Source organism: Phyllobates terribilis, unplaced genomic scaffold, assembly GCF_046119375.1.
Source record: "Phyllobates terribilis strain yellow unplaced genomic scaffold, ASM4611937v1 Scaffold_11__3_contigs__length_659146591, whole genome shotgun sequence".
Classification (NCBI taxonomy): Eukaryota; Metazoa; Chordata; class Amphibia; order Anura; family Dendrobatidae; genus Phyllobates; species Phyllobates terribilis.
In genome coordinates this window covers 652,524,984-652,540,338 of record NW_027362771.1, presented here as the reverse complement: position 1 = coordinate 652,540,338, position 15,355 = coordinate 652,524,984, and the positions used below count along the sequence as shown (strand labels likewise).

Here is a 15,355-nt window from a genome sequence, read left to right as displayed (position 1 = left end):
TGCTTGCTTTGTTCTTAGATTGATTAGCTTTTTCCTCGATTTGAAGACACTGTCCAGTGACTTCATTATAGATTTGCCCAGGAGTCAACCTACAGTTGGCAATACCTTAATTTACTTGTTACATAACTTCTTTTTGAAGTTCCAATGCACTTTATATCATGCTCTACCTCAGCCAAGTTCACTATTATATAGGGCTTTCTGTCCATTTGTCCTTTACGATAACACCGTCGTGAGAGCATTTGTCCATGGCCATGCTCCATGCTGCCCTGGCATTCAGACATGGGGTTCCTCCGTGGCCATGTTCATTGTTGGCCTTCCCAGCTGGCCCTACCTATCTCTGTAGTGTTATAGGGCCCATCTGCACTTGTGGGCAAATGCACCATGTCTGACCGCTGCATACACTGATCTGTGGCGCCCCTGCGGGTCCAGTAGCCACAGAGGTACTGCATCTCACCCAGAGGTGTGGTACCCCACTCTCAGGTAAGGACGGAGCACTACCCGGGACCCACACACCCACATCCAATACACTCCACTTCAGTAGGGAAGGGCGAGATTGCTCCTAAGAGAGAGCACAGTGCCTGGTCCCTAGCTGGAGGGTGGAACTAGGTAGAGGAGATGAGTGGAGGAAGTAGATCAGGGGAGCACTGACAGGAAGAGTATAAGAAGAAGGGGAACCATCTAGAAGCAGGACAATACAGAGGAGAGAGAGCTGGGAGCAGGAGCTCAGGAGGAGCTCTGCTCAGGAGGAGTAGAGAAAGGAGCAGGGCCCAGTCAGAGAGGCCCAGGAGAAAGAGTGAAGAGAAGAGAGGAGCAGTGAAGAGGGCTCCAGGAGGAACAGAGGGGATCCCAGGGGCACGGCGAGTGCAGAAGCCACCTGTGCGCCCGAATTCACACGGACGTGGAGGGATCAGGCCACAGAAGGGGACCGGCCCCAAAACTAGTAGAGAACAACCAGGCTCAGCTAGCCAACCGGAGGCTGCGGCATTTTCAAGGTGTTGCTGCTAAAACCCACAATTATATCGCTGAAAAGGTGGCCACATAGGGTCCAGGGGATTGCAAGTCGCCCGACAAGACCCGAGGCTACTGGCTTGGGACACTGATTGTGAGGTGCAGGGCAGGAGGGTGAGAGCCAGCACAGTGAGACGACTGGGAAAGGTACATAGAACGGGGTCCTGTCCAAGTGCTCCTGAGATACCTGAGAGATTGCTGAATCCCTACCCCGGAGGACACAGGACGACGTGGGCGGTCATTCCCGGCTGCAGTGGTGACTTGGAACTGCTTTGAACTGTGAGTAAAGACTGAAGACTGCACCCCACTGTGTCCTTGGCTCATTATCTGCGCCATCACCTGCATTACACCGCACCAACAACATCTACCTGCACAATTCATCATATACTGCCCTGGAGCTTAGCTCTGCCTGTGGAGAGCTGAACCAACTCTGCTGCGTCACCATCAGCTCCAGAGGATCTGCACCGCAGCGGCGGCCCCATATAGCCGCATACCACAGGTGGCGTCACGAACATTATCTCCAAAAACTTTATTCCCCTTTTACTTTCCCTTTAATTGACTGCCCTGGGTCACGGACCGGGTCACTGCCACCGTGACATCCCCCAGCATCGACCGGCCCGGCTACCGAGCACCCCACGGCCCCAGGGGGCACGTCAGATCCAGGTTGCACCACAGCCTCCATCAATTTTTCTACCCAATCTTGGCCATCTAGCTGGAAGGACGGCTATCTTCCAGACTCAGTAGCTGCCACACTTCTCGTGCTCTTAGAAAGTCACACCATACTCACCAGAAATTTCCAGATGTAATGTAGCCATGAGTCTCAGCTCCCAGTAGAATAAAAGGTTTCATGGGCACAAGAACACGATTGAGACAACTAGAGGAAAGAACCAGAGCCTCAGCCTAACCCACCATAGTTAGAGCTACTAGAGGGAAAAGGCCACAAATCTATGGTGCTCCCTGCCTGAAATACAGAAGGGGCAAAGGATGGCACTCTATTGCTGGGCCGTGTGGCATCCTGATGTCTGGAATGTGCTTTATTCTTCCCAACAAAATTCACTACTCCCTCAGTTTGTCGGCTCCCTGTACACTACTTCCCAGTACCATCTTCTTCTATACCACTATTATATGTACCCTACTCCACGACTTTACTGACGTGCCCCCTGGGCCGTGGGGTACTCGGTGCCGGGCCGGTCGTCGTTTGGGGAAATGTCACAGTGGCGGTGACCCGGTCCGTGACCCAGGGCGGTCATTCAATAGGGAAATTATTTACAGGGGATTTATGTGCAAAGTTCATGACGCCACTTGTGGTACGCGGATAAGGGAGCCGCCGCTGCGGAGCAGGTCCTCTGGAGCTGATGTTACTGCAGCAGGGATGGTGTGACTCTCCACAGGTAGAGCTCAGCTCCAGAGCAGTGTAGAAGTTATGGGTTGTGCTGGGCGTTGTAGTGCAGGCGGTGATGGCACAGCAATAATCACAGAGACAGTGGGGTGCAGTCTTCCAAGTTTACTCACAGTTCTTAAGTCCCTCAGGTTGCACTGTAGAGGTACATCCTTCCACATCACGCTGCGTTCACCAAGCAGGGGCTCAGCAATCCCCCAGATAATTCAGGAGCACCCAACGGGACCCCTTTCTGTGTGCCCTTCTCAGTCGTCCTCCCGCGCTGGCTCTCACCCTCCCGCCCTGCGCCTCGCAATCAGTGTCCCAATCCGGTAACCTCGGGTCTTGTCGGGCGACCAGCAGTCCCCTGGACCCTCTGTGGCCACCTTCTCGGCGATATAATTGCGGATGTGGCCACTGCACCTTGCAAGTATAGCAGCCTCCGATTTCTAGCTGAGCCTTGTAGTTCTCCACTAGTTAAGGGGCCAGTCCCCTCTGCGGCCTGATCCCTCCACCTCCTGGCAGACTCGGGCGTACGGGTGGCCTCCAGCACTTACCGTACCCCTAGGATCCCCTCTTTCCTTCAGGAGCCCTCCTTCCGCTCCTCTCTCTCCTGCAGAGCCCCTGCTCCCCCGACTCTCCTCCTCCGACTGGTCTGTCTTTCTAAGATGGCTCCCCCTTTTATACAGCTACTGAAGTGCTCCCCTAAACTACGTCCTCTACCCACACCCACTACATGGTTCCCCCTCTCTGGGTTCCCCCCACTCCACTCCAGCCAGGGACCAGGGACTGTGCTCTCCTTTAGGAGCAATCTCGCCCTGCCCCCACTGAAGTGTGGTGTAATGAATGCAGGTGTTAGGGTCCCGGGCAGTACTCCATCCTTACCTGAGAGTGAGATACCACACCTCTGGGTGAGATGCAGTACCGCTGTGGCGACTGAACCCTCAGGGGCGCCACATTAACATGGGCCGTGATGACCTTCCACTTTGGTTTCTCTTGATAAGTTTACTACAGTTTTTAGCAGAAACTGAGCATCTGTTCAGTGATCTTGAGGCAGTGATGTAGGGCCGTAAAGGTCAACATTAGGCTCTGGGCAGTGATGCTGGGGTGGTGAAGGTCAGCTCTGGGTTCGAGGCAGTGACCTTGGGATGAAAAATGTCAGCTCTGGGTGTGAACAAGTGGTGTTGGGATAAATGAAGGTAAGCTTTAGCATGGGGGAAATGATATTGGGGGAAGGAAGGTGAGCTCCGGTTTCTGGGTGGTGATGTTGGAGTGATGTTTGTCAGCTCTGGGTTCTGGGCAGAGATGTTTGGGAGATGAAAATCATCTGCAGGTTTAACGTAGTGATATTAAAGTCAGCTTTGGGTTCCAGGTCATGATGTTCGGGTGTGGAAGGACAGCTCTGGGTTTGAGTGACGGAGGTCAACTCTAGGTTGTAGGCAGGGATGTTGGGATAATGAAGATAATCTCTGTTTTCCAGGTGTTGATCATAGAATCATAGAATCATAGAATGGTAGAGTTGGAAGGGACCTCCTGGGTCATCTGGTCCAACCCCCTGCTCAAAGCAGGATTCACTAAATCATCTCAGACAGATGTCTGTCCAGCCTCTGTTTGAAGACGTCCATTGAAGGGGAACTCACCACCTCTCGTGGCAGCCTGTTCCACTCATTAATCACCCTAACTGTCAAAAAGTTTTTTCTAATATCTAATCTGTGTCTCCTCCCATTTAGTTTCATCCCATTGCTTCTAGTCTTTCCTTGTGCAAATGAGAATAAAGATGATCCTTCTACAATGTGACAGCCCTTGACATATTTGTAGACAGCTATTAAGTCTCCTCTCAGTCTTCTTTTTTGCAAGCTAAACATTCCCAAATCCTGCAACCGTTCCTCATAGGACATGGTTTGCAGACCAGTCACCATTCTGGTCGCTCTTCTCTGAACTTGCTCCAGTTTGTCTATGTCTTTTTTAAAATGTGGTGCCCAAAACTGTACACAGTATTCCAGATGAGGTCTGACCAAAGAGGAGTAAAGACCGATAATGACTTCACGTGATCTAGACTGTATGCTTCTGTTAATACATCCCAGAATTGTATTTGCCTTTTTTGCTGCTGCATCACACTGTTGACTCATGTTCAGTCTATGATCTATTAGTATACCTAAGTCTTTTTCACATGTACTGTTGCTTAGCTCTATTCCTCCCATTCTGTATATGCTTTTTTCATTTTTATTGCCCAGATGTAGTACTTTGCATTTTTCCCTGTTAAAAACCATTCTGTTGGTTGCTGCCCACTGCTCCAGTTTATTTAGGTCTTTTTGAATCCTCTCTCTCTCTTCTCTAGTATTAGCTATCCCTCCTAGCTTTGTGTCATCAGCAAATTTAATCAGTTTACCCTCAATTCCTTCATCTAAATCATTGATAAAGATGTTGAACAATACAGGTCCCAGGACGGAGCCCTGTGGTACCCCACTTGAGACATTCATCCAGCTGGATGTGAAGCCATTTACAACCACCCTTTGAGTCCGATCACTAAGCCAGTTATGAATCCACCTAACAGTTGCCTGGTCCATTGCATACTTGGTCATTTTTTCAATAAGGATGATGTGAGATACTTTGTCAAATGCTTTGCTGAAGTCAAGATATACTATATCTACAGCATTTCCCTGATCCACCCAGTCAGTGATTCTGTCATAGAAGGAAATTAAGTTAGTCTGACATGACTTGTTAGTTACAAACCCATGCTGACTCTGGTTAATCACTTCATTCTTATCCATGTACTTACATACATGTTGTTTAATAATTTGTTCAAAGATCTTTCCTGGTATAGAAGTCAGACTCACCGGCCTATAGTTCCCTGGGTCCACCTTCTTCCCCTTTTTGAAGATAGGAACAACATTTGCTCTTCTCCAGTCTTCTGGGACTTCTCCTGTTCTCCAAGAATTTTCAAAGATTATGGAGAGTGGTTCTAAAATTTCTTCTACAATCTCCTTCAGTACTCTGGGGTGTAATTCATCTGGACCTGGAGACTTGAACTCATTTATGTTAGCTAAATATTCCCTCACAATCTTTCTGTTTACTGATAACTTGGATTCCTCTATTCCTTTAAAAGGACAGTGAAGATCAGTTGATGTTACATTTTCTTTCTGAGAGAAAACAGATGCAAAATAGGAGTTAAAAAGTTCGGCCTTCTCAACATCCTCTCTTACCATTTCTCCATTTTCATCCTGTAAAAATCCTATAGCATCTTTGACTTTTCTTTTACTTTTGACATACCCCCAAAATCCTTTTTTATTGCTTTTGACATCTCTTGCAAGCCTTAATTCATTGTCAGCTTTAGCTAACCTGATACGTGCCCTGCAGGATCTGCAGACTGCATTATAATCTTCTTTAGATATGCCTCCCTCTTTCCATTTAATAAACATTTCTTTCTTTCTTTTTAGCATGTGTTTAAGTTCTGTGTTCATCCATCCTGGTTTCCTTAAATGCTTCCCATTCTTCCTACTTTTCGGGATTGTTAACGATTGTGCTTTGAGAATCTCATTTTTAAAAATTTCCCATCCTTCCTGGACATTTTTGTCCTTCAGGACATCCAGCCATTGGATCCCTCCTATTCTCTTTCTGAGTCTCTTAAAATCTGCCTTTCTAAAATCTAACCTTGAAGTTTGAGTCTTCACATGTCTTCCTCCTCTAGTTATCCAAAATTCTATAATAGCATGATCGCTGCCTCCTAGGGTCCCAGCCACCTTTACCTCCTCAACCATTTCCTCCCTGTTTATAAGGATTAGATCCAAAGTAGCAGATCCCCTTGTTTTCTCCCCTACCTTTTGGAAGATAAAGTTGTCAGCAAGAGAGGATAAGAATTTGCTTGACCTGTTAGTTTTACTTGAGAGAGATTCCCAACAAATGTCTGGATAGTTGAAATCTCCCATGACCACTACGTCATATTTTTTGGAGAACTTGGTCATTTGATACATAAAGAGTTCATCCATATCTTCAGCTTGCCCAGGTGGCCTGTAGTAAATGCCTACAATGGTGTCCTTTCCGTTGTTCTCCCCTTGTATTCTTACCCAAACAGTTTCCACAGAACTCCCAGTCTCTGAAGCTTCAATCTCTGTGCAGATATACGCTGTTGGGGTGATGAAGGACAGCACTAGGTTCAGGGAAATTATGTCTGTGAGATGAGCTAGGCTCTGAGTTCTGGGAATCAATTTTGGAGTGTTGAGTGTTAAATGTCATCTCCAGGTTTTTACTGTGATATTTCAGTGATGAACGTCAACTCTGGTTTCTGGGCAGTGATGTTGGAGTGATGAAGGTCAGCTCTGGTTTCCGGGCGGTGATGTTAGAGTGATGAAGGTCAGCTCTGGTTTCCGGGCAGTGATGTTGGAGTGATGAAGGTCAGCTCTGGATTCCGGGCAGTGATGTTGGAGTGATGAAGGTCAGCTCTGGTTTCCGGGCAGTGATGTTGGAGTGATGAAGGTCAGCTCTGGTTTCCGGGCAGTGATTTTTGAGTGATGAAGGTAAGCTCTGGTTTCCGGGCAGTGATGTTGGAGTGATGAAGGTCAGCTCTGGTTTCCGGGCAGTGATTTTGGAGTGATGAAGGTCAGCTCTGGTTTCCGGGCAGTGATTTTGGAGTGATGAAGGTAAGCTCTGGTTTCAGGGCAGTGATGTTGGAGTGATGAAGGTCAGCTCTGGTTTTCGGGCAGTGATGTTGGAGAGATGAAGGTCAGCTCTGGTTTCCGGGCAGTGATGCTGGAGTGATGAAGGTCAGCTCTGATTTCCGGGCAGTGATGCTGCAGTGATGAAGGTAAGCTCTGTTTTCCGGGCAGTTATGTTGGAGTGATGAAGGTCAGCTCTGGTTTCCGGGCAGTGATGTTGGAGAGATGAATGTCAGCTCTGGTTTCCGGGCAGTGATGTTGGAGTGATGAAGGTCAGCTCTGGTTTCCGGGCAGTGATTTTGGAGTGATGAAGGTAAGCTCTGGTTTCCGGGCAGTGATGTTGGAGAGATGAAGGTCAGCTCTGGTTTCCGGGCAGTGATGTTGGAGTGATGAAGGTAAGCTCTGTTTTCAGGGCAGTGATGTTGGAGTGATGAAGGTCAGCTCTGGTTTCTGGGCAGTGATGTTGGAGTGATGAAGGTCAGCTCTGGTTTCCGGGCAGTGATTTTGGAGTGATGAAGGTAAGCTCTGGTTTCCGGGCAGTGATGTTGGAGTGATGAAGGTCAGCTCTGGTTTCCGGGCAGTGATGTTGGAGTGATGAAGGTCAGCTCTGGTTTCCGGGCTGTGATGTTGGAGTGATGAAGGTCAGCTCTGGTTTCCGGGCAGTGATGTTGGAGTGATGAAGGTCAGCTCTGGTTTCCGGGCAGTGATGTTGGAGTGATGAAGGTCAGCTCTGGTTTCCGGGCAGTGATGTTGGAGTGATGAAGGTCAGCTCTGGTTTCCGGGCAGTGATTTTGGAGTGATGAAGGTAAGCTCTGGTTTCCAGGCAGTGATGTTGGAGTGATGAAGGTCAGCTCTGGTTTCCGGGCAGTGATGTTGGAGTGATGAAGGTCAGCTCTGGTTTCCGGGCAGTGATTTTGGAGTGATGAAGATAAGCTCTGGTTTCCGGGCAGTGATGTTGGAGTGATGAAGGTCCGCTCTGGTTTCCGGGCAGTGATGTTGGAGTGATGAAGGTCAGCTCTGGTTTCCGGGCAGTAATGTTGGAGTGATGAAGGTCAGCTCTGGTTTCCGGGCAGTGATGTTGGAGTGATGAAGGTCAGCTCTGGTTTCCGGACAGTGATTTTGGAGTGATGAAGGTAAGCTCCGGTTTCCGGGCAGTGATGTTGGAGTGATGAAGGTCCGCTCTGGTTTCCGGGCAGTGATGTTGGAGTGATGAAGGTCAGCTCTGGTTTCCGGGCAGTGATGTTGGTGTGATGAAGGTCAGCTCTGGTTTCCGGGCAGTGATGTTGGAGTGATGAAGGTCAGCTCTGGTTTCCGGGCAGTGATGTTGGAGTGATGAAGGTCAGCTCTGGTTTCCGGGCAGTGATGTTGGTGTGATGAAGGTCAGCTCTGGTTTCCGGGCAGTGATGTTGGAGTGATGAAGGTCAGCTCTGGTTTCCTGGTGATGTTGTATGGTGATGGCATGTGCTGACACAACGTTGGTTTCCTAGTCTGACAAGTTTGTCTTCCTCAGTTATGTAACTGCCTTGGGTACAGTGAGGAGGAATGTTCTGCGGTGCATAAAATACAGAAGCCACAGGAGAGGACATTCAGGCGTGACGAGGATCACACATAAACGTGCAGAACACGGGAAATGCATAATGTACCAATAACTTTAAAACATGTCTCTCCTCACACGACTTCCGTCCCTCATCACACGAGCTCGGCCCCTTATCACACAGCTTCAGTCACTCATCACACGAGCTTGGCCCCTCATCACACAACTTCAGCCACTCCTCAGACGACCTCAGCCCCTCTGCACACAACTTCTGTTCCTCATTAAGGATCTTAGCCCGAATCACATGACCTCAGCCCCTCATCAGACAACCTCAGCTCCTCCTTATACGACCTCAGCCCCTCATCACACGAGCTCGGCCCCTCATCACACAACTTCTGCTCCTCATCATACGATCTCAGCCCTCATCACACACTCTCAGCCCTCATCACACAACCTCAGCCCCTTTATATGCAACTTCAGCCCCACATCACCCAACTTCAGCCCCACACCACCCAACTTCAGCCCCACACCACCCAACTTCAGCCCCATACCACCCAACTTCAGCCCCACACCACCCAACTTCAGCCCCACACCACCCAACTTCAGCCCCACACCACCCAACTTCAGCCCCACATCACCCAACTTCAGCCCCACACCACCCAACTTCAGCCCCACACCACCCAACTTCAGCCCCACATCACCCAACTTCAGCCCCACATCACCCAACTTCAGCCCCACATCACCCAACTTCAGTTAAGACCTGGGCCCCCTCGTCCCGCGATTTGGCACTCCACCGGATGACCTCATTCACCCCGTGACCTGTTTCCTTTCAGGGTGACATGTTGTGAAGTCCTCAGGACATTGTATACTTCCTCATGTTCTGCACGTTTGTGTGATCGCGGTCACACCTGTACATCGTCTCCCGTACTCCGCGCGGCTGCGGCACGTTCCTCTTCACTGTACAGGTTACGTCATGGCGGTATTAGTGTGCGGTGATATTCTGATGTCTATTAGTCATGTTCCTTCTGCTGTTATATTATCTACAACTAGTTCATTCCCATCAGAATTGTATTATTAGATTTATTATCGCTCCTCTTCTATATCATCATCATCATCATCATCATCACTATCGTTATTCTCTTTATTATGCCCCCCTCTGGCGCAGGTACTGCAGGCGGAGGTCCTCGTTTCAGGGATGAGCGTCCTCTCGTTACCGCTGATCTCTACAGATGAATAAACTTCTGACCACTGCTTCTCTCTGCATCCAGTACAGGGACACGGCTGAGCCCAAGAGCTGACACTCTGCTGCACTGCCGGGGGCTGGGGCCGGAGTCACATTACAGGGAAGGACAGGTACAGGTGGTCAGACTGGTCACACAGAGATACAAAGGACAGGGAGACCGAGAGACTGCAGCGAGACCAGAGACTGCACAGAGAGACTGCACAGAGACAGAGAGACTGCACCGAGACCAAGAGACTGCACAGAGAGACTGCACAGAGAGACTGCACCGAGACCAAGAGACTGCACCAAGACCAAGAGACTGCACAGAGACCGAGAGACTGCACCAAGACCAAGAGACTGCACAGAGACCAAGAGACTGCACCGAGACCAAGAGACTGCACAGAGACCGAGAGACTGCACAGAGACCGAGAGACTGCACCGAGACCAAGAGACTGCACAGAGACCGAGAGACTGCACCGAGACCAAGAGACTGCACAGAGACCAAGAGACTGCACAGAGACCGAGAGACTGCACAGAGACCGAGAGACTGCACAGAGAGACTGCACAGAGACCGAGAGACTGCACCGAGACCAAGAGACTGCACAGAGACCGAGAGACTGCACAGAGACCGAGAGACTGCACCGAGACCAAGAGACTGCACAGAGACCGAGAGACTGCACAGAGAGACTGCACCGAGACCAAGAGACTGCACAGAGACCGAGAGACTGCACAGAGAGACTGCAGCGAGACCAGAGACTGCACAGAGAGACTGCACAGAGACAGAGAGACTGCACCGAGACCAAGAGACTGCACAGAGAGACTGCACAGAGAGACTGCACCGAGACCAAGAGACTGCACCAAGACCAAGAGACTGCACAGAGACCGAGAGACTGCACCAAGACCAAGAGACTGCACAGAGACCAAGAGACTGCACCGAGACCAAGAGACTGCACAGAGACCGAGAGACTGCACAGAGACCGAGAGACTGCACCGAGACCAAGAGACTGCACAGAGACCGAGAGACTGCACAGAGACCGAGAGACTGCACCGAGACCAAGAGACTGCACAGAGACCGAGAGACTGCACAGAGAGACTGCACCGAGACCAAGAGACTGCACAGAGAGACTGCACAGAGACCGAGAGACTGCACCGAGACCAAGAGACTGCACCGAGACCGAGAGACTGCAGCGAGACCAGAGACTGCACAGAGAGACTGCACAGAGACCGAGAGACTGCACCGAGACCAAGAGACTGCACAGAGACCGAGAGACTGCACAGAGAGACTGCACCGAGACCGAGAGACTGCACAGAGACCGAGAGACTGCACAGAGAGACTGCACCGAGACCAAGAGACTGCACAGAGAGACTGCACAGAGACCGAGAGACTGCAGCGAGACCAGAGACTGCACAGAGACCGAGAGACTGCACCGAGACCAAGAGACTGCACAGAGACCGAGAGACTGCACAGAGAGACTGCACCGAGACCAAGAGACTGCACAGAGAGACTGCACAGAGACCGAGAGACTGCACCGAGAGACTGCACCGAGAGACTGCACCGAGACCGAGAGACTGCACTGAGACCAAGAGACTGCACCAAGAGACTGCACCGAGAGACTGCACCGAGACCAAGAGACTGCACAGAGAGACTGCACAGAGACCGAGAGACTGCACCGAGAGACTGCACCGAGACCAAGAGACTGCACAGAGAGACTGCACAGAGACCGAGAGACTGCACCGAGAGACTGCACCGAGAGACTGTACCGAGACCAAGAGACTACACTGAGACCGAGAGACTGCACTGAGACCGATAGACTGCACCGAGACCAAGAGACTGCACAGAGAGACTGCACCGAGACCAAGAGACTGCACAGAGAGACTGCACAGAGACCGAGAGACTGCACCGAGAGACTGCACTGAGACCAAGAGACTGCACAGAGAGACTGCACAGAGACCGAGAGACTGCACCGAGAGACTGCACCGAGAGACTGCACCGAGACCGAAAGACTACACTGAGACCGAGAGACTGCACTGAGACCGAGAGACTGCACCGAGAGACTGCACCGAGAGACTGCACCGAGACCAAGAGACTACACTGAGAACGAGAGACTGCACCGAGACCAAGAGACTACACTGAGAACGAGAGACTGCACTGAGACCGAGAGACTGCACTGAGACCAAGAGACTACACAGAGACCAAGAGACTGCACCGAGAGACTGCACCGAGACCAAGAGACTGCACAGAGAGACTGCAGAGACCGAGAGACTGCACCGAGAGACTGCACCGAGACCAAGAGACTACACTGAGACCGAGAGACTGCACTGAGACCAAGAGACTACACAGAGACCAAGAGACTGCACAGAGAGACTGCACCGAGAGACTGCACCGAGAGACTGCACCGAGACCAAGAGACTGCACAGAGAGACTGCACAGAGACCGAGAGACTGCACCGAGACCAAGAGACTACACAGAGACTGAGAGACTGCACCGAGACCAAGAGACTACACAGAGACCGAGAGACTGCACCGAGACCAAGAGACTGCACCGAGACCAAGAGACTGCACAGAGACCAAGAGACTGCACAGAGACCAAGAGACTGCACCAAGAGACTGCACCGAGACCAAGAGACTGCACCGAGACACTGCACCGAGAGACTGCACCGAGACTGAGAGACTGCACCGAGACCAAGAGACTGCACCGAGACCGAGAGACTGCACTGAGACCAAGAGACTACACAGAGACCAAGAGACTGCACCGAGACCAAGAGACTGCACAGAGACCGAGAGACTGCACCGAGACCAAGAGACTACACAGAGACCGAGAGACTGCACCGAGACCAAGAGACTACACAGAGACCAAGAGACTGCACTGAGACCAAGAGACTGCACCGAGACCAAGAGACTGCACAGAGACCGAGAGACTGCACAGAGACCGAGAGACTGCACAGAGACCGAGAGATTGCACAGAGACCGAGAGATTGCACAGAGACCAAGAGACTGCACCGAGACCGAGAGACTGCACCGAGACCGAGAGACTGCACCGAGACCGAGAGACTGCACTGAGACCAAGAGACTGCACCGAGAGACTGCACAGAGACCGAGAGACTACACAGAGACCAAGAGACTGCACCGAGAGACTGCACCGAGACCAAGAGACTGCACCGAGAGACTGCACAGAGAGACTGCACCGAGACCAAGAGACTACACAGAGACCAAGAGACTGCACCGAGACCAAGAGACTACACAGAGACCGAGAGACTGCACTGAGACCAAGAGACTGCACTGAGAGACTGCACAGAGACCGAGAGACTGCACCGAGACCAAGAGACTACACAGAGACCGAGAGACTGCACTGAGACCAAGAGACTGCACTGAGAGACTGCACAGAGACCGAGAGATTGAACAGAGACCGAGAGACTGCACAGAGACCAAGAGACTGCACCGAGAGACTGTACAGAGAGCAAGAGACTGCAGAGAGACTGCAGTGGTAGAAGCCGGCAGAGGGCGCAGGCGGTGTCTGAGAAGAGACAGGCGGTGACTGTGGACAGAGAGGTTGGAGTTACAGGTTGTGGTCACAAGAGAAAGTAGGAGGAGAGAGCGCCGAGCTAGGAAGAGATCACAGGTATATAGGTGTCCCCGAGACCGTCCTGCTCACACAACCTGAGAGAGGGTACATGTATGGAGAGGGAGTGAGCCAGACTGTCTACTAGACTGCACAGAGAGACCCCCACACAGCTCTAACCAGATCTCAGGAGAGTGCAGGCCTAAGGCCACAAGAGACGGTCACCCTGGTGTGGATTCAGACTGCTCGTCTTCTCTTTGGCCGTCTCGCAGGTGAGTGGATATGGGGGATCCATAAGTCTGAGTGTCAGGGCTCACAATGAGGGGGTCACCGTATCAGGGAGGTTAGAGCGCCCCATGTGGTGGTAGGTTGTGGACACTGGGAATCCGGGGGTCCGGAGGATCTTCGGGGGGTCACCTGCTCTTATCATGGAAATGTGGCCGCTCTTATCCTACCTGCATTGTATGTAAAGAGAGAGTGTGCATAGAGAGAGCGTTCATAGAGAGAGCGTGCAAAAAGAGAGAGTTCATAGAGAGAGCGTGCAAAAAGAGAGAGTTCATAGAGAGAGCGTGCAAAAAGAGAGTGTGCCAAGAGAACGTTCATAGAGAGAGAGCGTTCATAGAGAACATTCATAGAGAGAGCGTTCATAGAGAGAGAGCGTGCCAAGAGAGAGCGTTCGTAGAGAGCGAGCGTTCGTAGAGAGAGCGTGCTAAAAGGTAGAGCGTTCATAGAGAGAGAACGTTCATAGAGAGAGCGTTCATAGAGAACATTCATAGAGAGAGCGTTCATAGAGAGAGCGCGTTCATAGAGAGAGAGCGTGCAAAAAGAGAGCGTGCAAAATGAGAGAGTTCATAGAGAGAGAGCGTTCATAGAGAACATTCATAGAGAGAGCGTTCATAGAGAGAGCGTTCATAGAGAGAGCGCGTTCATAGAGAGAGTGTGCAAAAAGAGAGCGTGCCGAGAGAGAGCGTGCAAAATGAGAGAGTTCATAGAGAGAGAGCGTTCATAGAGAACATTCATAGAGAGAGCGTGCCAAAAGAGAGTGTTCATAGAGAGCGAGCGTTCGTAGAGAGAGCGTGCTAAAAGGTAGAGCGTTCATAGAGAGAGAACATTCATAGAGAGAGCGTTCATAGAGAGAGAGCGTGCAAAAAGAGAGCGTGCCGAGAGAGAGCGTGCAAAAAGAGAGAGTTCATAGAGAGAGCGTGCACAAAGAGAATGTGCCAAGAGAACGTTCATAGAGAGAGAGCGTGCCAAGAGAGAGCGTTCATAGAGATCGAGCGTTCGTAGAGAGAGCGTGCTAAAAGGTAGAGCGTTCATAGAGAGAACGTTCATAGAGAGAGAGCGTTCATAGAGAACATTCATAGAGAGAGAGCGTTCATAGAGAGCGTGCATAGAGAGAGAGCGTGCATAGAGAGAGCGTGCATAGAGAGAGCGTTCGTAGAGAGAGCGTGCCAAGAGAGAGCGTTCATAGAGAGCGTGCATAGAGAGAGAGCGTTCGTAGAGAGAGCGTGCTAAAAGGTAGAGCGTTCATAGAGAGCGTGCTAAAAGGTAGAGCGTTCATAAAGAGAGAACGTTCATAGAGAGAGAGCGTTCATAGAGAATGTTCATATAGAGAGAGAGCGTTCATAGAGAACATTCATAGAGAGAGAGCGTTCATAGAGAGAGCGTTCATAGAGAGAGCGTGCTAAAAGGTAGAGCATTCATAGAGAGAGAGTGTTCATAGAGAGAGCGTTCATAGAGAGAGAGCGTTCATAGAGAGAGAGCGTTCATAGAGAGAGAGCGTTCATAGAGAGAGCGTGCTAAAAGGTAGAGCATTCATAGAGAGAGAGAGCGTTCATAGAGAGAGAGCGTTCATAGAGAGAGAGCGTTCATAGAGAGCGCGTGCTAAAAGAGAGAGCGTGCATAGAGAGAGCGTGCAAAAAGAGAGAGTTCATAGAGAAAGCGTGCTAAAAGAGAGCGTGCATAGAGAGAGAGCGTTCATAGAGAGAGTGTGCATAGAGAG

The 15,355-nt window shown here is 50.8% G+C and overlaps 1 protein-coding gene across 3 annotated transcripts in view; it reads left to right on the top strand.

The window, feature by feature from the left end:
* Positions 1-15,355, top strand: part of TNK1 (tyrosine kinase non receptor 1) — a 70,833-nt gene that overhangs the window by 30,899 nt on the left and 24,579 nt on the right. Inside the window, exon 1 of one of the 3 annotated variants that reach the window (XM_073654625.1) lies at positions 13,306-13,625. The exons of 1 other annotated variant lie outside the window; for it this stretch is intronic. The gene's annotated coding sequence lies outside the window, so the exon portion shown is untranslated. Of the gene's footprint in view, positions 1-13,305; positions 13,626-15,355 lie in introns of those variants that run through there. One more of the 3 variants, XM_073654626.1, reaches the window with a different exon arrangement.